General features: G+C 42.3%; 1 protein-coding gene across 1 annotated transcript in view; it reads left to right on the top strand.

Annotated features, from left to right (window-relative positions):
- The first annotated feature begins 19,678 nt into the window (after positions 1–19,678).
- LOC103183267 (spermatogenesis-associated protein 13) overlaps positions 19,679–20,618 on the top strand; it is an 83,946-nt gene continuing 83,006 nt past the window's right edge. The window contains exon 1 of the mRNA XM_042333910.1: positions 19,679–19,786. The gene's annotated coding sequence lies outside the window, so the exon portion shown is untranslated. The remainder of the gene's footprint in view (positions 19,787–20,618) is intronic.

Genomic DNA, 20,618 nt, shown 5'->3' with positions numbered 1-20,618 from the left:
GTCAGAAGGTCAACAATACACAGTCAATCCACTTTACAATAGATTCTGTGAAGCACCTTGAGACGTCTCGACGACGTGATAAGGCGCTAGCTCTATCAAATGCAAGGATTATTATTGACAACTTGATTGCCATGTTTGCCTATAAATACAGTCACTATACTTTACAGTAAAATCCCGTAAAGCACTTTGAGACATCTCGATAACTTAATAAAGCACTATATCAAATAAAAGGATTGTATTATTCATTCCTGGTATCCCAAAACTGAATACAATATTCCAACCGTGGCCTAACTGATATCCAATACAATCTCAACATGTATCCTTTGCTGCCTACTTTGAACCCATAGTGTAAATCTCAGTAATGACCTTTCTCTGTTCAGTGTGTAAGGAGCAATGGAGTAAGGCTCCAGGATTAGTGGAAACCAGTGCCTTGATTTTATGCTCTATTTTATCTCCTTTGAAGGAACTCTTAATTATAGCTATTTTTTTTCTATGAGCACTCATTTGCAAGGAATTCAATCGTACAGACCAGTCTTGAAGTCGCTGTGTTTTGTCTCTGGTTACAGTCTGATTTGGGATCAGGCAAATAAAACAAAGGATACAGGATGTTTCTTTTTTGGTCAGCTGGATGTCTTGACAGACACAGAAACCCATTGCCACGCTTAAGAGTATCCACAGCAGACTGAGACTTCCCGATGTGCATGGAAAGTTCCATTTCTCCTCAGGTTAGAGAACCTTGGAATCAACTTTGGGTCAGTATTAGGAAAGTGACGGTCTCAAATGGTAGGTTTCCCTGTAACCAAGGCCAGTTTTGCATTGTTTGTTTGTCGGTGCTGGTGAGCTTTCTGTCCCCGCAAACCTGTAGTGAAGAAGGTGGAAACTTCCCTCTGGCCATCTTGCCCATTGTGGGGTCCAATCTCCTACCATCTCCAAGTAATGAATGAAATTGTGCATCACTGGCCACAAATCGAATTGGTGGTGTACAGGTGGTATCCACTTTCCTGAATAACTTCATGGCAACATTGCTGTGTGCAAATTGGCTGCCTGATTCGCCTACAAATAAACATTCACGCTAAAATCCTGTGAAGTGTCTTGAGATGTTTAAGAGATAATGTGGTGTACCAATTTATTATTAGGTGCGTGAAAGCAAAAGACATAAGGGAAGCAGGAACTGTGGGCACCTCTACTTCTGAGTCATAGTTTATGCTGCAGAAATGGCAATGAAATGCAGTTTGATAATATTAATACTAATCCTTACATTTGATATAGCACTTTATCATGTCTTCGAGGCGTCTCAAAGCGCTTCACAGAATATACTGTAAAGTGAATTGACTGTATATTTTGTGGGCGAAACGCCAAAAAAGTTTAACTCTGATTCACTGAGCGGTCAATCAATAACACGCAGTTAGCCAATTCCAGATGTGGTGAATGGTTACCATAATCACATTTAATTATTAAAAGGGAAGACAGTTTCTCTCATTGCCCTGGCCAACAATCCTAATCTCTGCATTTGATATTGTGCCATTCACAATAGGACATCTCAAAGCGCTTCACTTCAGGATTTATTATAAAGTGTGGTGATTGTATATTTTGCATGTGATCTTAGCAGCTAAATGGCACACAGCAACGTCCTACAAACAGCCATGAAGTGAATGAGGGAGACTTTATCTTGGGATTGTTGACACCGGGAGAAACTACCTTCTCTTTTCAATAGTGCCATGAGATCTTTAATATCCACCTGAACAGGCAGATGGGATGTTGGTTTAATGTTTCATCTGAAGGACATCACCTTCAGTAATGCAACACACCCCCAGCACTGTATCAGAATGTTAATCAAGACTATATTATTTCAAAGGCATGATGTAGAATTTGAACCCACAACTTTCTGACTCAGAGGTGAGAGTGAGCCTGGCTGACATAGAATTGTTAGTTAAATTATGTGAATGGGTCATTTTAAAAGAAAAAACTTCATTTTGCAGTTTCAAATGTCATTGGGTTAAAAATGATAACAGACGGACAAATCATAGGATGCAGTCGGAAAAACTCATGCAAGACAGAAAAGTGTATTAGTCAAGCATAAATATATAGTCAGAGGTTTGGAGCATCATTCACTCCTTGTCACACCGATCATTTTAAAGTAATCTCATGCTTTAAATCCTATGTTAACCCTTAGCTTTTAAAAAAAAGGATGTCTGAGCCCTGTCGCTGTCTAAACAATGCCACGAAGAGGTATGCACTATCCTTGATCCCTCTGACATTACACTTTAATAATTTAATCCTTGCATTTGATATAGTGCTTTATCACAGTGTCAAAACCTCTTAACGAGTGTCACAAGATTTTACTGCAAAAGGCGTGATTGTTTATTAAGAAGTCAATAGCAGCCAAAAAGGACTGAGCAGCGTGTGATACGGTTGAGCCTTTAAACGAGAGGCATCAGCTAAGTGTCCGTGGTTTTGAATACACCTGTGGTTTTGCGAGAAGGTAATTAAACTCTGATTTTCCTCAGGTTTTGCATGAATGGAGATGAATTTGTGGTGCTTTATCTGTTTGTTCCTTTTGGAAGGGATTACCTTAGGGAGTTGAATTGAGCAATAAAATATTCCTGTAATAAAAACCCTTTTGCTGCTTTTATTTTGTGGTTCAAACTGTTTGCGGCAAGTGTTTTGCGATGATGCCTATGCCAAACGTAGGCACAGAATCACAATGATGTCACATGCACCTTCCTGACCCCTCTTGTGACTCTTAAACAAGTGCTCAATGACAAGCTACTGCTCTGGAGGCGAACAGCTGATCACTGGGCTTCCTCTTTCAGACAATAATAATCCTTGTGTTTGATATGGCGCCTCATCACGTCACTGAGATGTCTCAAAGTGTAATGTGTATTTTGTGGGCAAGCACAGAAGCTAATTTGCGTAGAGCAAAGTCCCACAACCAGCAATGAAGTGAGTGACCAATTTTATCTGCGGGATCATTGGTCAGAACCAAAACATAAAACCTGCAAAAGGCTTTTTGTTGCAGGAATATTTTTTTCTCAATTCAACTCCCTGAGGTATTCCCTTCCAAAAGAAATTCCCTTCTTTTCAAATAGTGCTATGGATCTTAACATCCACCTGAACAGGCAAACGACCTGGTTTTAACGTCTCATCCAAAGGATGGCACATCTGACAATACAATCCTCCCCCATCTCTGCACTGGACTGTACATGCTGTGAAACCCAAATTAAACGACTGGGAATTCCATATATGGATGGAAATTTCCATTTGTTTGGTATGGAATGTGCATTCTTCCCAGAGGGAAGCACCCCTGTTTACCTCGCAGTAATTAGGAACCTGGCTGTTAGTCGATTGGCGGATCGCTTTTCTGGGGGTAATAATTTCTTCATAAAAATAAAAAATTGGCACTCAATCCACGACTGTTTGTGGGATATTGCTGTGCACAATTGGCTGCCGTGTTTCGTCCACAAAATATTTCGTCAATTCACTTTACATTATATTCTGTGAAGTGCTTTGAGACATCTCGAAGATGGGATAAGGTGCTATATCACATGCAAGGATTATTATTATTAATATGTACTCTGCGCGCCGAATCCCAGAAAGTATTCGGTGCAGGTTGGGAAGAGCCAAGGCTTGTGGACCCCAGAGTATGCATTGGGGTACTGCTGGACTAGTTAAAATTGATTGGCAAACGTCCTGCAGTTTGTCCAGCTAAGACCATTCTGTTAGTGGGGCAGTGCTGTGTGCAAAATTGGCTATTGTGCTCACCCACAAAACGGTCACTGCACTTTACAGTGTATTCTGGGAAACGCTTTGAGACGTATTCCCGATGTGAAAGGCGCTATACCAAGTATTAGTATCACTTCTTCCACTTGAACAAAAATGTGGTCATTAATTGCATTGAGGGTGGTTTGTGTGGGTTTAAAATGCTGCTCAATGAGCATAATGTGAGGCCATTGGCACTGGCTGTTTGTTGCCTTGTCATCTTACAATATGTTGGGGCTGGGATGAGATGTAGTAGTTGAAATGAGGCAGCGCTTTGTAATGCAAACGTACCAACCAGTCTGAGCACTGGCACCCTGGTTACAGCGTGGGTTTATCTTAAAATAGCCATGAGCCCAGCCAACATCCCTTTTCATAAAGGAAACAAACAGTACAGGGCTTGTGAAAGAGCCCAGACAAGCTGCTCCCCTTACATCCTAATTTAACACTGCCAACAAAAGTTGGAAGTCTGTAGGGGGAGAAAAACTCATTGACCATTTTCTGAGTCACTCACTCTCCCACAATCTCAAGGCAACTGGCATTTGAAAGCCAGAGCAGTGAGTAAAGCACTTACTGTTTGCTCATTGTGTTCCAGAATGGCTTACTCATTGTAATTGGGATAGAACTGTCCAATGCATTTTGTCCCATAGAAACGGGGTTGAATTTTGCTTCTCAGCTCTGCAGTGTGTCATGCTGCCGAATGCCTGTTTCCACCAGCTTTAACTTTCCTTTAGTTTTCTCTTGTAAGCTGTCCATCACTTGCGTTAACTGCGAATGAATTGATGTCACACGGGGTCTGTGGTTCAATTGCCCCAGAAGGGAAAGGGAAGCGGTTTCCTTTGTGGAACATGTTGCAATCGTGCGAGGAACGCTACACCGTTTACGATTATGTTCATTTTTCCCGCTGTTTAACGTGTGCCACATTCATTGTAAACTTGGAACAATTGGCGGATTGAACTAGAGAGTAGCTTTTGTTAAATGAAAAATTGTAGAAATGTCAGAGGACTTTATGCGAAACAGAAACGTTTAAGAACCACAGAATGTTTACAGCACAGGAGAAGACCATCTGCCATTGCGACTGTGTTGGTGTTAGCTTTCCCTTACTGGAGCTATCTCGTGTGCTCCTGGGTGAGTTGTAGCACTCTCATCTCTGAATCAGAAAGTCATAGATAAGGGTGAGGTGAGGTTTTGTCCTCCTGTTCAGGTGGGTGTTAAAGATTCCATGGCACAATTTGAAAAGAGAAGGGAGTTTCTCATGATGTCTTTTTTTGGGTGGGGGTTCAGCCAGGTGTCTGATCCATGTGGCAACCCATCACCATTCTAAACAGTATGGAAATTCCCTTATAATGGAAGGGACCCATCCTCCCTGGAGGGATGTATCCTGCTTATCTAATTCCGAAGAATATTAGGTCCAGGTTTGCAAACGCCAAGGCTTTGGGACCCCAGAGTGTGTGTTGGGATACTGCTGGAGTGTAACCAGCTAAAACTGCATAGCTTGCCGTTAATATCGCTGCCTGGCAAGCTTATCCATTGCTTGTCCAGTTCGGACCACCCTACTTGTTAGAGCTTTGAAATGTTTAAAAAAATAATAAACTTACAGTCTAAGGCTGACACTCTAATGCGGTGCTGGAGGAGCATTGTATTGCAGGGGGTAGCGTCCTTCGGATGAGACGTTAAAACCGAGGTACCATCTACCTGATCAGGTCGATGGTAAAGATCCCATGGAACTATTTATAAAAAGGAACAAGATTTTCTGACCTAAAGACGTGTTTGAATAGCAGAATGATGCTCACTTGAAACAAACCCTGTGGAACTTTGGAGGGTTTATATGTACATTTGATAAGGAATTTGGTCCAGTAAATGGCACTTTATTGGATACTCTTTGGCTGAGTTAAACCGTTCTGTACTTCCATCATTGTTTTGCCCTCTCAGCCTCCCTTATGGTCACTTTACAGTGAGTGTGCTGCCACCTCATGGTCAATAATAAACTCCTAATAATAAATATTAAACATTGCACATTTTACCCCTGTGTTCTTTTTTTAAAAAAGAGAGCTTAACCACAATATTCCTTTATCTTTACTTATAGTTACCTCCCTATCCCCCTTCTCTCTCTCCTCCCTTCACCCTTGCTTGGCATCTGACCTTGTTATTAAGCGCTCCCAGATATTATCCAACGTAAAAGACGCTATATAAATGCAAGTGATCTCAAATTCAAACACTGGAAATAATTGTCACTAATGTTAACATTTTAAATTTTGCTCTATTTTCTGTACAGTTGTAACTAAACTCCTGCTTGGTTTAAGTTGTCAGGCTGGATATTTTTATTCAGGAAATTTACTTGGGAGAATTACTCATTTTGACAATGTGAGAGCTGAATTGATATCCATACGATAATAATAATAATCCTTCCATTTGATATAGCATCTTTCATGCTGAGAAGACATCCGAAAGTGCTTTACAAGATTTATTGTGAAGTGGAATAACTGCATTGTAGGTGAACACCGAGGCCCAATTGCACACAGCAATATCCCACAAAGAACCATGAAAAGAATGACCAATTTTATTTAGGGGTTTGTTGACCAGGACACCGGGAGAAACTCCCCCGGTCACTAACACAGGAATCTTATGCCGTTTGGTTTGCGTGAGTTAATTTTGTCTCCTTGTGAGTTTGGGTTCCTTTGAGCATTTTTTTCTGTTCCAAGAAAAATAAACAAAAACAACACAGGAGTGATGGTGAATTGGATCATTCTTTGTGATTGTGGTTAATCCTTGTAATATGACTTTAACTGGAAGAGAATTAAGTTAAAATATTACCAATTCTCCACAAAGGGTAGAATTGTAGGAAAACGCAAGAGTTGATGAAGAACCTCATTACTAAATGCCCTTCTTTTTATATAATAAAAAATTTAAATTGGTTCTATAACAGGAAGCCAATTTCCCTTAGCAATCTGCAAAGTGGCTTTTTAACCGAAATACACAATTAGTCCAGTGTTTCGTTAAATGTAAGAAGCCCTGGTTTTGGAAGTAAAATTGCTTGCAGATATTATTGCAAGAGTCCAGATTTTCCAAGATACACTTTAATTCCAACCTCAAAGTTTCAGAAGAACTTATGGTGCAATTTTCTGTTCCCCACCTTGGTCCCTGCCCTTAAATACCTTTTGAGTTTAAAAGAAATTCCCAGAGTGACTTTGCTGCAGAAAGGATACAGCCAGTAGTTTCTTTTTTACCTGAGCTGTATTTAAAGAGTTTAATACAATACAGTTACAATACAATTTACATTTAAATAGCACCTTTCACATCAGAGGACGTGTCAAAGGGCTTGACAGTGCTGACTGGGCACCCGAGCTGGAGGTGGGAGCCGAGGGTAGGGGAAAAATGACTGATAACGCTGTCAAAAAGGTAGGTCTTGAGATGGACCTTGAACAAAGTGAATCAGAGGGACTCCGAGATTGGTTTCAGGGAAGCTAGGGGAAGCTTAATACAAGGGGCCTTTTTTTGGTAAGGTTTGGTCAGGCCCAATAAACTGAGGTAGGTCTGTCACTGTAACTAAACAAAGCATTTCTCTATGTTTTCTGTATGGAGCCCATCAGAGTTCCTGCTTCTATTTCTTCTCTTCACAGTTAGCCCGCAAGAGAGCAGAAACAATATTTGTATGCGGTTTTACGGCCGTCACGAGAATCCTGAGCTCTTTTTCATTTCAAGCACAACAAAATGTAAATGAAACGCCCTGTCATTTTGAAAATATTTTTAAGACCTAAAGGTATTCGATACACTGACTATCCAGTGCCTCGGGATGTCCTCCCAACGTGAAAGCCACGATACAAATGTAATTTTGTTGTTGTTGTTGTATTTCAAAGAAGAGAGAAAGCTAAATTAAGAGGTGAGTTACAATATAAAGTGAAATTGGTTTTTGAAAACAAACTGATTTAAGGAAGACTTTGAATCAGGTTCACATTTGTATATCTTTAGTATTGAGCTCCAACCAGGGGTCCCTCTGCCTTACCCCTTCACACTTTTATAGTCTGCCTTAAGACATATCTTTTTGACCTTGCTTTTGGGAGTCTCCCATTTACATTACACTTAGCTCAGAATGAGATCTCATTGGAGCTGAAGTCTCGTAATTCAGTGCGTCATACGAGGGATTCCCTGGAGTAATCACTGTTTACATCTCAGGTGCTCTTGCTCTCGGTTGCAGTGCTAGAGGCCTGAGCTCTGTTACACTGCTGCCAATGAGCTCAAGTTATCAATCCCCAAAGAGTAGTGTAGGGCTGAGTGGATCTATTGGGATTTGAACCCAATACAGTGTACCTTGTGGTCCTAGGTTCACCTGACTGAGTTACCGAGGATGGTTTAATGATCTGTGCTGCAGACGTATAGAAATGATACTTATTCAGCTTGGGCTTCTACTTGTAACTTTCATATCCACCACTGGGCTCAGTCTCGATGGTATCTGCAATGAAAGAGCAGTGGGGGCACTTTATTATTGTAACTCCCTCTATCTATCCCTCAGTCTTGATCCTTTCTATCCGTCTTTAAATCCTAACTAAAAACCTACCTCTTCAACCGTCCAATTGATCCACTCCCACCTCTCCCTTGCTTGGCATCCAGCACTGTCACTGTACAGTGCTCCTGAGATAGTATCCTTTGAGATGAGTACTGCGTATATGCAGGTTGTCACTGTAACTTTATCTAGAATTAATGTGCAATTCATTCCTGAGAATCAGTGTGGCCAGTGGCTTTAGAAATAACTGCTAATTTGTGATGGTTCATAAAAATCCTCTACTTTGATCCAAGCATGAGATTTGTGAAATCTAAAGCTCCTCTTAACCAGCGCCGTCCAACAACAAAAAATCATTTCAAACTTGCCGATGCTAAGCAACCAAAGATGCATCCAATGCCGTTGAGGCTGTACGTCCCTTTGTGGGAGAGTTGTTTTGGATACAGATTTCTGTGGTTTGCGATCAGCATATCACGAGCACTGTCACTTCTGCTTAATTACAATACATAAGAGCATTACCGTAGGGCCATGAAGCAATGCCCTGTTAGCCACTTAACCACTGATGCCCTAGAGAATCCTGATCAGTTAACTCCCACTAGTGGCTAAAGGATTAAACAGCGTAAACAAATCCAGTACATCAGTACAGTACATCATTTGATTTGATTGTCGACTCTCGTGTTAGCATGTTCATTTATTGACCAGAGAAGGAAGTTTTTGCTGGTGTCACGGTCAACAATCTCCCAGATTTAAATAAATTTGTTTTGAGGCGGACATTGAAAGTGGGAAGGGAGGGGGTGATATCAAAGAATAATTGAAATAAATGTGTTTGAAATGAGCTGAAATTACTTGCAGTGATTGTAATAATTTAATTTAATTTGGGTGCTCCATGCTGCTTTATTTAGTGCAACTTGTACCGTAAAGCAGTATGCAAGACTTTCTGTATTTATTTAGTGAACAGAGTGGACTGGTGCCAGTCTAGAGTGAGGTCTTCAGTTTTAATATAATTGCCTATTGCCTTGTGCAGTGTGTTTGGCTGGAACATTTGTAGCAGAGTGACTGAATTGTCACATTTTGTCTTCTAGAGCAGTCAAAGTGCACAGAAATTTAAGAGGTGTTCTATGAATCCTACAACAACAACAATCGTGGAGTCCTGCAGCTCAGTGGTTAGAGCATTCGCTTTGCAAGTGAGAGACCTAAGTTCAATTCCAGGCAGAGCGAAACCTTGGGCAAGTTTCCTTACTCCACACGCCTAATAATAATCCCTCCAAAACAAAACAATAATAAATTGGTCATTTTCAATCTACGACTGTTTGTGGGACATTGCTGTGCGCAATTGGTTGCCGCGTTCGCCCACAAATATAGTCAATTCACTTTACAGTGTGTTCTATGAAGCGCTTTGGGATGTCCTCCCGACTTGAAAAGCGCTATATCAAATGCAAGGATTATTATTATTATTAATTTACGTTTATATACAGTGTTCAGAGGATGTCTTAAAATGCTTTGCACAATTGACTCAAGTGCTCTGGGACGCTACATTGCATGAGTGGCACTATATAAATGTAAGTTGTTGTTGTTAACTGGCTTTGTCTGAGCTGGTGGACTGGGGAGCTGAGGGGGGAGGAAAAGGTGGACAAACCCGCCATGCCTATGTATGTTATCATTGATAGGCAAACAGAGTAACCAATGTGTATATAGCAATGCCCATAAACAGCCATGTTGTGAATGACCAGTTTTTATCTGGAGGATTCTTGGCCAGGACACTGGGAGAAAATCTCTTTTTGAATAGTGCCATGGGATCTTTAAAGTCCATCTCACCAAGCAGACGGGACATCAGTTTAACATCTGTTGTTTAACAATAACAATATAAAAATGGTTTAACCGTTTAACAGTGGAGTGCTGTAGCTCAATGATTATAGCACTCGATTCACAAGCGAGAGACCTGGGTACGATTCCCGAAAAGGGGAAACCTTGGGTAAATTTCCTTACTCCACACGCATCTGTTTACCCAGCAGTAAGTAGGAACCCGGTTGTTAGTCGATTGGCGGATCACTTTCCTGGGGGTAATAATTCCTTCAAAAAAAATATTACAAAATAATAATAAATTGGTCACTCAATCCATGACTGTTTGTGGGACACTGCTGTGTGCAATTGGCTGCCACGTTTATTCACTTTACAGTATATTCTGTGAAGCATTTTGAGACTCTTGAAGACGTGATAAGGTGCTGTATCAAATGCGAGGATTATTATATTATTATCTCACTTGAAGGATGGCACTCTGAGAATGCAGCGTAACCGCAACAATGCATTGGAGTGTCAGCCTAGTCTGTGAGTAAAATGAGCTGTAAATGAGTGGATAAAGTATTGGAGATTTGGTGACGCAGTTTTGATCATTAAATTCCTCTCTACTTGCAGCCCAGAGCATTCTTCTGATGGGCCGTGGTGCCAAGATTTGACTCTGAACTATTTTTTAATGCACAGTAATGTACAGCAATCCTGATTGAAGTAGAAAAATAATTAACATGCAACCAGGGTTCAACCGTACTGTGAGCTCACATTAAAAACTGTTGTCTTCACATTACAAACCAATAATGCATTCCATGCCCGCCTTTAATTGTACTGTATAGTTGACAGTGTTGGAGAGTTGCAGACAGAAAATGCTCGCAAACACGTTGGAATGTTGTTGTCTGAGTTTGACCCTTGGGTGGAGATGTCAAGGAGTGTGCGTGTGTACTGTACATTCAATGTGGTTAGATGGCGCATGGTTGAAGTGTGGAAATAAATAGTCGGGCTGTACATTTGGAGATGGCCGCAGTCCAGAGAGGAAGTCTGGGCTGTCACAGTTTCCAGCTGTGTGGGCCAAAACTAAGAAAGTCTGGTATTGTGGGCACATAAAGATTAAAATGAAGGGTTTGTTTTATCTTTTAAACAGCCTGAAGTCTTTTGGTATTGGAAATTTTGTGTGTGTGTGAATCTTAGCAACAGAAAGAATCTCTGCATTCAATATAGCATTATATAGATAGATTTTCTTTGTTAGGTAAGGGTATCAAGGGATATGGAGTAAAGGCGGGTAAATGGAGTTACAGATCCGCCATGATCTAATAGAATGGCAGAACAAGCTTGAGGGGCTGAATGGCCCACTCCTCTTCCTTTGTTCCTATGTTCCTTTGTTATCACGTCTTCAAGATATCTCAAAGCACTCACCAAATTTTCCTGTGACGTGTAGTTACTGTAGCTGAACATGGCAGCCAATTCGTAATCTCCCCAAAACAGCCATAAAGTAAATGACCAATGTTATCTGTGGCATTGTTAGCCAGGAAACAGGGAGAAACTCTCCCAGCACTGCCACTGGAGAGGATTGCTCTGGATAGATGGGATCAAACAGAAAGTCTGTCTCAGCCAAGCTTCTCCTGTGATCTTCTTTCAGGCCTCTATAGACCACAATTTGGGGCTGTGGCTAAGGAGGTTACAGAATTGAATTGGGAATGTATTGGTGTGTATGGCTCAGTATTAGTGAGTAATGTATAAAAAGTCCTGTAACTCCCTGCAGAAATATTGGAAATATAAGATTGGTGTCTGAGCAGTGTACAGCATGTTGGTGCTGTGTGAGTGCAATGTCTGACATTTATGATTCACTACAAATAAGCCTCCTCTTTGTAGGGAATCAAAGCTGTGACCCACACTCATCTTTGTCTGCAGTGCAGCTGGGAGGACAATGATCCCAGGTCTGGTTTTCTGAGGAATGGGATAATAATTATAATAATTATCCTTGCATTTGATATAGCACCTTATCATGTCTTCGAGACTTCTCAAAGCGCTTCACAGAATATGCTGTAAAGTGAATCGACTGCATATTTTGTGGGCAGCCAATTGCGCATAGCAGCTTCCCACAAACAGTCATGGATTGAAGTGACCAATTTATTATTCTTATTTTTTTAAGGAATTAATACCCCTGGGAAAGCGATATGACAATCGACTAACAACCGGGTTCCTACTTACAACAACAACAAGATTCCATTTATAGAGCGCCTTTCACGTCGGGAGGACATCCCAAGGCGCTGTACAGTTGGGTCAGGACCCGAGCAGGGGGGAAATGGTCAGGGTGAGGGAAGGGAGGGAGCGAGGAGGGGGTAGAGAGTCCAGAGGGGAGCTGAAGGCACGGTCAAAGAGAAAGGTCTTGAGACCGGCCTTGAAGAGAGAAAGGGAGGAGGCGGCGAAGGCACTGGGGGTTGGAGTTCCAGAGCCTCGGGGCTGAGAGGCTGAAGGCCCGACCACCGATGGTAGAGCGGTTGGGGCGGGGGATGTGGAGCAGACCGGAGCCAGAGGAACGGAGGGTACGGGCAGGTAAGTAGGGGGATAGTAGGTCGGAGAGGTAGGAGGGAGCAAGGCCGTGAATGGTCTTGTAGGTGAGGATGAGGATCTTGAATTCGATCCTCTGGGGGATGGGGAGCCAGTGGAGGCGAGCGAGGGTGGGAGTGATGTGGTCCCGAAGCCTGGTGCGGGACAGTACACGAGCTGCAGAGTTCTGAATGACCTGCAGCTTGTGGAGGGAGGTGCCGGGAAGGCCGGCGAGGAGAGAGTTCCCATAGTCCAGCCTTGAGGTGATAAAGGCGTGGACCAGAGTTTCAGCAGCGTGAGGGGTGAGGTAGTGCCGTAGTCTGGCGATATTCCGGAGGTGATGGAAGGCGGTGCCAGTTGTGGCGCAGATATGAGGGAGAAAGGACAGCTCAGGGTCGAACGCTGAGGTTCCTGACTGGCTTTGAGAGGTGGAGAGTGGCCTTGGATGATGATGCTGTCAGCGCCTGAGGTGCGGAGGTGCTGACGTGAGCCAATCAGGAGGGCCTCAGTTTTACGCACGTTGAGCTGAAGAAAGTTGTCTCTCATCCAGGACTTGATGTCAGACAGGCAGGTACTTACTGCTAGGTAAACAGGTGTGTGGAGTAAGGAAACTTTCCCAACATTTTGCCCTGCTGGGAATCAAACCCAGGTCTCCAGCTTGTGAGGTGAGTGCTCTAACCACTGAGCTACAGGAATTGATCAGAAGTTCATGCCAATAATATTTGGTCTTTGCTCCATAAGGAGAAATTTATTGAATCAGCCACCCCCACCCCTCCCCCGCCAACGGGTATTAAGTAAGAGATGCTCTCTCAATAATCTTGTTTGTTACAATCTTTTGCAGCAGAAAAGAATGTGGTGTAGGATGATTAAGACCAGATGAGGAGGTTGTGTATGGTACCCCAGAGGCCTGAGGTGGCTTCAGCACAAGAATCTCCTTCCTTCTGCAGCTCAGCAGGAGTAGATGGCCTGTGTTTTAATGAACTTGAGTGCAGAGACATTCAACCATTAAAGCTCCTCAAATAATTATACTAACAATGTTTGTGTCTGATATAGCGCCTTATCACATTGTCGAGATGTCTCAAAGCGCATCACAGGACACTGAAAAGTGATGTGTCTGTTTGGGCGGTTGCAGCAGTCAGTTTACATAAAGCAATATCCCATGAACAGCTATGAAATGAATGACTAATTTTATCTGTGGGATTGTTGGCCAGGACAGCTGCTCTTTTTGAATAGGGCCATGGGATCTTTAATGTCCACCAGAACAAGCTGACGGGGTCTTGGTTTAATGTCTTATCCGTAGGTTGAGATTTTAAAATCTTTTATTACCAATAAATGGAGAGTGTTTCCCTGTTTCAGCTCCAACGCTAGGTGTTGGAATGAAAACGTTCAGAATGAGAATTTCTCCCACTATCTTTATCTCCCTCCTTTCCCAGTGGACTTGCCAGGCCCTTGTTCCTGGGCCCCCCAATTTTCTTCTCAAAGTGAACCCGAGGGAGGTGAAATAGATGACACGGGTGTCGTTAGTCTAAAGTCTGTAAATTGTATCTGAACGACCAATCCCAGATGAGAAGATAGAAGTATAGACCGGGAACTCTGGTTCAGATTGTTTGTGTTTTAAAAAGCATCTTGAATCTGGAAGTTTCACAATTTGGAATGAGCCAGGGAGCATGACTTCAATAAATTGTATCCAGAAGCATTGTGTGGGAGATGGGCTTTGCTTATTAAAAAAAAGGAAATTAATTTACTGTGCAGTGTGAAGGGAGCAAATGCACTGACACGGGCATTCTTAGTCTCACTCCTTCAAAACAATTTCCTCCCAGCTTTATTACTGTTTTTTTAAGTGCCCATTCATCAGCTGTTGTAGTCCAGGGATTAACTGTGTGAAGCATTGTCTCAGCAATTGTTAAATAATTGTTGCCATTTTTATCATATTCATCTGACAAAAATGCTCTCTGAAACTATTGTAAACACACCGTCCACAGTCCACTAATTGTTATGCTCTTAAATTGTAATATTTACCCATTTGAGGATTCCGCTTTGGCTTGTGTAAAATTTACAACTTTCATTGTGTGAGCTCACATCTGCCAAATGTGCAAATTGTACCTTTTCTTTATTTTTTTGTGTCATCCTGGCTCAGTTTGTAGCACTTTCACCTCTGGATCTAAATAATAATAATCACAGAAGTCGCTCAGCAGGCCAGGCAACATCTAGGGAGAAAGGAAAGTGAGTCAACATTTCGGGTCCATGACCCTTCGTCAGGACGGAGCTGGGAATATGTTCCCAGCGACTTCTGTTTTTGTTTTCAGATTTCCAGCATCTGCAGTATTTTGCGTTTTGTTTAATAATAATAATCCTTGCGTTTGATATAATAATAATTAATAATTATTAATAATTAATAATCATTAATATTATTATTATGTATCTTATCACATCTCAAAGCGCTTCACAGGATATATTGTAAAGTGGATTGAATGTGTATATGTGGGCAAAATGTGGCAACCAATTGTCCCACAAACAGTCGTGGATTGAGTGACCAAATTTTTTTAAAAAGGGATTAATACCGCTGGAAAGCAAACCATCAATTGACTAACATCCGGGTTCTTACTTACTGCTAGTAAGCAAACTTGCCCTATCTGGGAATCAAACCTGGGTCCCCCTGGGTTAGGCAAGAGCTCTAACCTTTACTCTATGGGACTCCACAAAGGATACAGTATATCCGGTGGACTGCTGTGAGATATCCTCCCAACATGGAATGCAAGGATTATTATATTTTATTATTATTCCTCAATTATCCACCAAGTGGAGGGATCCATCTATTATAGCAGAAGTTCAGGATTGTTGCAAGCAAATTAGAAATTGTTCTTTCAAAAGGATATTTGGGGTTTGACGATCAGTATGTTACACGAGATAGATTCAGTGTCAATATCTCTGACTTTCAGGGTCAAACTATCGTACTCTGCACACGGAACCGAGTGACAAAAGTTTGTTGTGGTGACTTCAATGTCATGTATTCACGTCAGAAATGTGTAAATACAACAGTTTACATTTAGATAGCGCCTCACACGTTGGGAGAAATCTCAAAACGCAATAGATGAGAGACTCGGAGCCCAAGCTTGTGGGGGGAGGGAGGGGAGAGCTGAAGAGGGCAGGGAAGAGGAAACATGGCCGAAAGCATAAAAACATTTGACGATTCCTTGCGTAAGAGTCAGCAGTTACAGTAAGAAGTGACTAAGCCAGCCATAGAGTTTCCATATTTAATGCAGTATTGGTCAGGTTTAAAAAGGTGGCTGATTAGAACAGAGAGAGTGCAGGTCTCTTCAATCTTACTATATTAATGGGTCTTATGTTGGTGTAACATTAACCCTTTTTTGGAGGGTAAATGTATTACAACAACAAGATTACATTTGTATAGCGCCTTTCACGTGGGGAGGACGTCCCATACTTATCATAAGTATTAGGTGTGCTTATGATAAGGAATCTGAGCATATCATAAGTATTAGGTGTACTTATGATAAGGAGTCTGAGCAGGAAAAAAAAGGGAGAACTAAGGATTTTAGCCAAAAGGCACGGTCAAAGAGAGTAGCTTTTAAGAGGGTTTTGCAGGGAGAGAGGAAGCAAAACAGAGACCTTCTGGGAAAACTCCTTAGAGTTATAATGGTTGAAGCCTAGCCACAAAAGGTGTTGTAAGAACGCACAAATTGCTAGAGAAAAGAAGACCATCCAGTTTACCTTCCACCATTCTGGCAGTCGCATGCACATCCATATCCCAAACTATATACTGTATAAAGTGTCTCTGCACTAGACAAGGCCTGAGTACTATTGGGCTGTGTTCTCAGTTTGATGTCACACCTATGAGATCCAGGATAGACAACATTCTGCTTGGGTCATGCAACTGTTTTCATTTGTCTTCAAAAGCCACCTGAAAACCTACCTCTTCGACTGTGCTTATGGTCACCACCCTCTTGCCCCCTCCTTGCTTGGTGACTTGCACCATCTCTGTAAACTGTTCCAAGATGTTATTGTACGTGAAAGGCGTTGTATACATATTAACAAAATAGTGATCCTTGCAGTCAATATAGTGCCTTATAATACTAATAATTCTTGTATCCTATAGGCACCTCAAAGTGCTGAACGGATTTATTGTAGAGTATAATGACTGTGTATTTTGTAGGCTATCGGTTGTAGTTGCATCTCGTGCATTATGATGGAGGTCTGTGTTGCGTATCAACGATCGGCTTGGATTCGCCCCCTTTACACTGCAGCCGACTCTGCGGGCGATTTGTAGGCTTTAACTTGGAGCGGTGACTGTTTGTGATGACATGACTCCGATTTGACTCAGGGAAGGCTCCTTCCCATTGTCGCAGTACACTGATCCCTGCTGAGGTACAAATCTGATTAAGGCATTTTTTGCATACCAGTGTTTGAACTGTAACTGTTTCCCAGTTGATTGTGCGTACACAAAAGCTTGTGTTTTGTATGAGAAAGAATTGTGTAATCTCTTCAGTCGATGGTGTAGCTCCCTCAGATCACCGACAATATGGGACAGCACTCACGGTGAGAAGGACTAATAAAACCGAAGCCACTTTCTGTCTCCACTTAATATATTCTTTCTGGTACTGGATGTTGTAAGCTCCTTTTGTGAAGGTCTGTTTTGCTGTATTCTGCATTTTAGGGCAAGCAATTGGGGCTGGGGGGGAGGGGGACTATTTTTAAATACTATATTTACTTTGACTCTTCTGCGATGCAGTGACCTCATTTTATAGTTTTATTGCATGTATCCTTGGACCGAAATGTGTAACCCCGGTTACGCTATCAGTTCTTAGTTTGACCGTGCCATTGGATACACCCGGGGAACATGAAGCAGTGTTACAATGTTGTATCATTAGAAGCCATTCCCCCAGATTGTGCAGCCATTCATTGTGTTATTCTTGACAGTGTTGGCATGTTATTTGAGTACAGCTGTGGGGGATGTTCAAGGGGCAAGCTATTTTGACTATGGGGGGGTGGGAGGAGGAAGGAGAGCCTGTTTATTTTGGTCAGATGGGTAACTGGCGCATACGAAAACCCACCACCATGCTTAAGAGTATCCAAACCAAACTTGAGAGTTCCACATATGTACGCCACCTACACATTGGAAATTTCCCTGTCTGGAATAGAATGTGCTCAATCTCCCTGGAGGGACACACTCCATTTAATTAATTCCGGAGAATATTAGGCGCAGGTTGGTGAAAGCCAAGGCTTGGGGACCCCAGAGGCTTGCTTGGGTATTGCTGGAGTTTAATCATCAATTCAGCTAACCACAAACATGGAAAATGCTGGGATTTTTTATATTTAAAGAACTGGACTATACTATGGAAATCTACGGCACAGTAGGAGACCATTTGGCCTATTTTATTTGTATTGGTGTATTAGTGAAATCATCTATTCCATTCCATTTGCTCCTTCCCCAAAGCCTCTAATACCATTCCTCGCATTTTTCTTTGGTCAGCCGGGTGTCTAACACAGGCGGAAACCCACTGCCATGCTTAAGAGTTTCCAAACCAAATTACAAAACAGGTCCCCATATGCATTGGCACCTATGTATGGAAACTTCCCTGTGCCTGGAATGGAGTGCGCTCTTGCTCCTGAGAGAGACGCACCACATTTACCTAATTCCACACGTGATTATCTTGTTGAATGCCCTCAATGAGCTCTGCTCTGAAAGCAGAATTAATTTTGAAGCTAGTTTTCCGGAGTTCTTTCTGAACTCCTTTCTCCCCCAGTTTGAAAGTGTGGTCACTCTGTGCTTGAGCACTGCCCCTAGTGCAGCCGAAAGCCCAGTGTAAAGTAATAATAATAACCCTTGCATTTGATATCACGTAGCCCTTTATCACATTGTTAAGACATCTCAAAGTGCTTCACATATGTACTGTAAATTGGATTGACTATATTTTGTGGCCAAATGCGGCAACCAGTTATGCACAGCTATGTCCCACAAAGAGCCATGGAGTGAGTGACCAATTTTATTTGGGGGGATTATTGGCCAGGACACCAGAAAAGAGAAACTCCCTTCTCTTTTTTTGGAAATAAAGTAGACGCCATTTAGCACTCGCTCTTAACTCCCTACTGGCTGTATCATAAATTGTTCCCTGTTTTTTTCCCCCCACTTATCTTGTTCTGCTTATTTCCTTTTCAGTTCACTGTCTCTTTTAAGTCTCATTTGTTCTCTTCACCCTTTCAATCACCGTGCATGACTGCTTTTTTTCTGTTTGGTTCCGCCCGGGGATGTCTTGAGTAGTTTGCATTGAAACTGTAACTTTTGGTCTAATGTTCTGGTGATGGTTGTCTTTTTCATTTGTTTCTACGCTGCCTCCCAAGACTCCACTCTTACTGTCTGCTGTCAAATCTCCCTTTTGTTTTTTTCTGATTGTCTCTTTCTTTTTCCCAAGATGTCCCCACTGTCCTGAACTGTGTTTTGGCCACTAAATCACTCTCCTGCCTCACCTCCATACTTGGCTCAGTTGGTAGCCACTTTCAGCCACTACGCCCTGAAACTTTGGAAGTCTCTCCCACAATCTCTCTGCCTTCCCCCTCCTTCCCCCTTTACAGATCCTGTCAGAGTATCTCGCACTTTGCCAGTCCATACGTTCACCTCCCCTCCCCCGCGGCTCAGCATCATGCTCCGCCACTGTCAGGCTCTGGGACACTACCTGCGTGAGGGTCGATATATAAATGCAAGTTGTAGTTCTGGTAGTCGTAATAGTGAGTGGGGCCTGTCCAGTGACGGATGATATATTTTTGATTGGAAGAGACAACATAATCTATAATAATCTATCACTGTGATGAGCCCCAGTAAACGCTGTCGATCTCTGAGCTGTGATTCCAGTGCCTTTTTTCTCTCCTGGCGAAGCAAAGCGCTGTGAGTCAAAGCTGCTGTCAAGCTATGCCCTGGTTGCTATATAAACAAATAGAAATATACGATGGCATTACTGGGGGAGGGTAGTGTACTTTTACATCATTGCCCTGCACTACTGAAGGAACGCCTGGTGCATGTTTTTTGTTCCAAAGCACTTTAATTTCCTGCAGTACCCGCCCACCATCCTTGTGTGGGTGGAAACCTCAGTCTCTAAGGCTAACATAACGTACTGTGCTCCCTTCTGTGCAGATATCTTGGAAGTATTACGGTTGGATTGAATTAGGGGAACATTTCATAGCAGGGTAAGGACATTTATGTTTCAGATTCACTGCTTGGGCTCTGAGTTTAAGATCTGGGCCCCATCGACAAGTTTCTGATCTGTTTTGCTGAGGAGTTTGTGAAGTAATTCAGATGCTTTGGTGTTGCAGATGGACTAAAGTGCGTTATGCCCTGTGAAGTTGAATGAATGCCTGTGCTGTTGAAACACTATTAAATGTTTAGTGACATCTGTTGTTTCTTTACAGCACTGCGAGAAGGTATCCTGTGAAGGGTGCTATATAAATACACGTTGTTGTTGTATATAAAGGCAGACGACATGATTAGACTTGGAAAGAGTTAATTTCCAGGCAGCTATTATTCAGTATCATAGACTGCCCAATGCCTTTCTTCTCAGTGGTTTTTTGAAATTGCACAGTGGCAGATAACGTGCCCCAAAAGACGGGAAGATTTTGTAACTTAGAAAGCCGACAGGACAGGTTTTTATTTTGAGGTGGTGAAAATGAGTAGAGAATGTACGAAATGTAGCCTGCAGACAGACAGCCTGCAATCTGTGTGGATGAAGTGGCTTGTGTTCACGTTGAGGAGTGTACTGATGTATTATATTGGTCTTTCTGAGGAAAATGGTTTTATTCATTGCAGATTGAGAGACCTGCACTACACCAGTTATAAAGGGTGTAATTGATAGCCTGATTGGGGAGACAGCTCTGAGACACTACCCTGCGTTAAGGGCACTATATAAATGCAAGTTGTTGTTGTTGATAGTTTACCTTCCTCTGTGCTTAAATGAATAGTAGACCTTCCTTTTCGACCGTGCTTACAGTCACCGCCTCCCTCCCCCCGGCTCAGTGTCAAGCT

This window comes from Callorhinchus milii, unplaced genomic scaffold (assembly GCF_018977255.1).
Source record: "Callorhinchus milii isolate IMCB2004 unplaced genomic scaffold, IMCB_Cmil_1.0 Scaffold4, whole genome shotgun sequence".
Taxonomy (NCBI): domain Eukaryota; kingdom Metazoa; phylum Chordata; class Chondrichthyes; order Chimaeriformes; family Callorhinchidae; genus Callorhinchus; species Callorhinchus milii.
The sequence above is the reverse complement of the archived record's forward strand: the minus strand, read 5'-3'. Positions and strand labels throughout refer to the sequence as shown.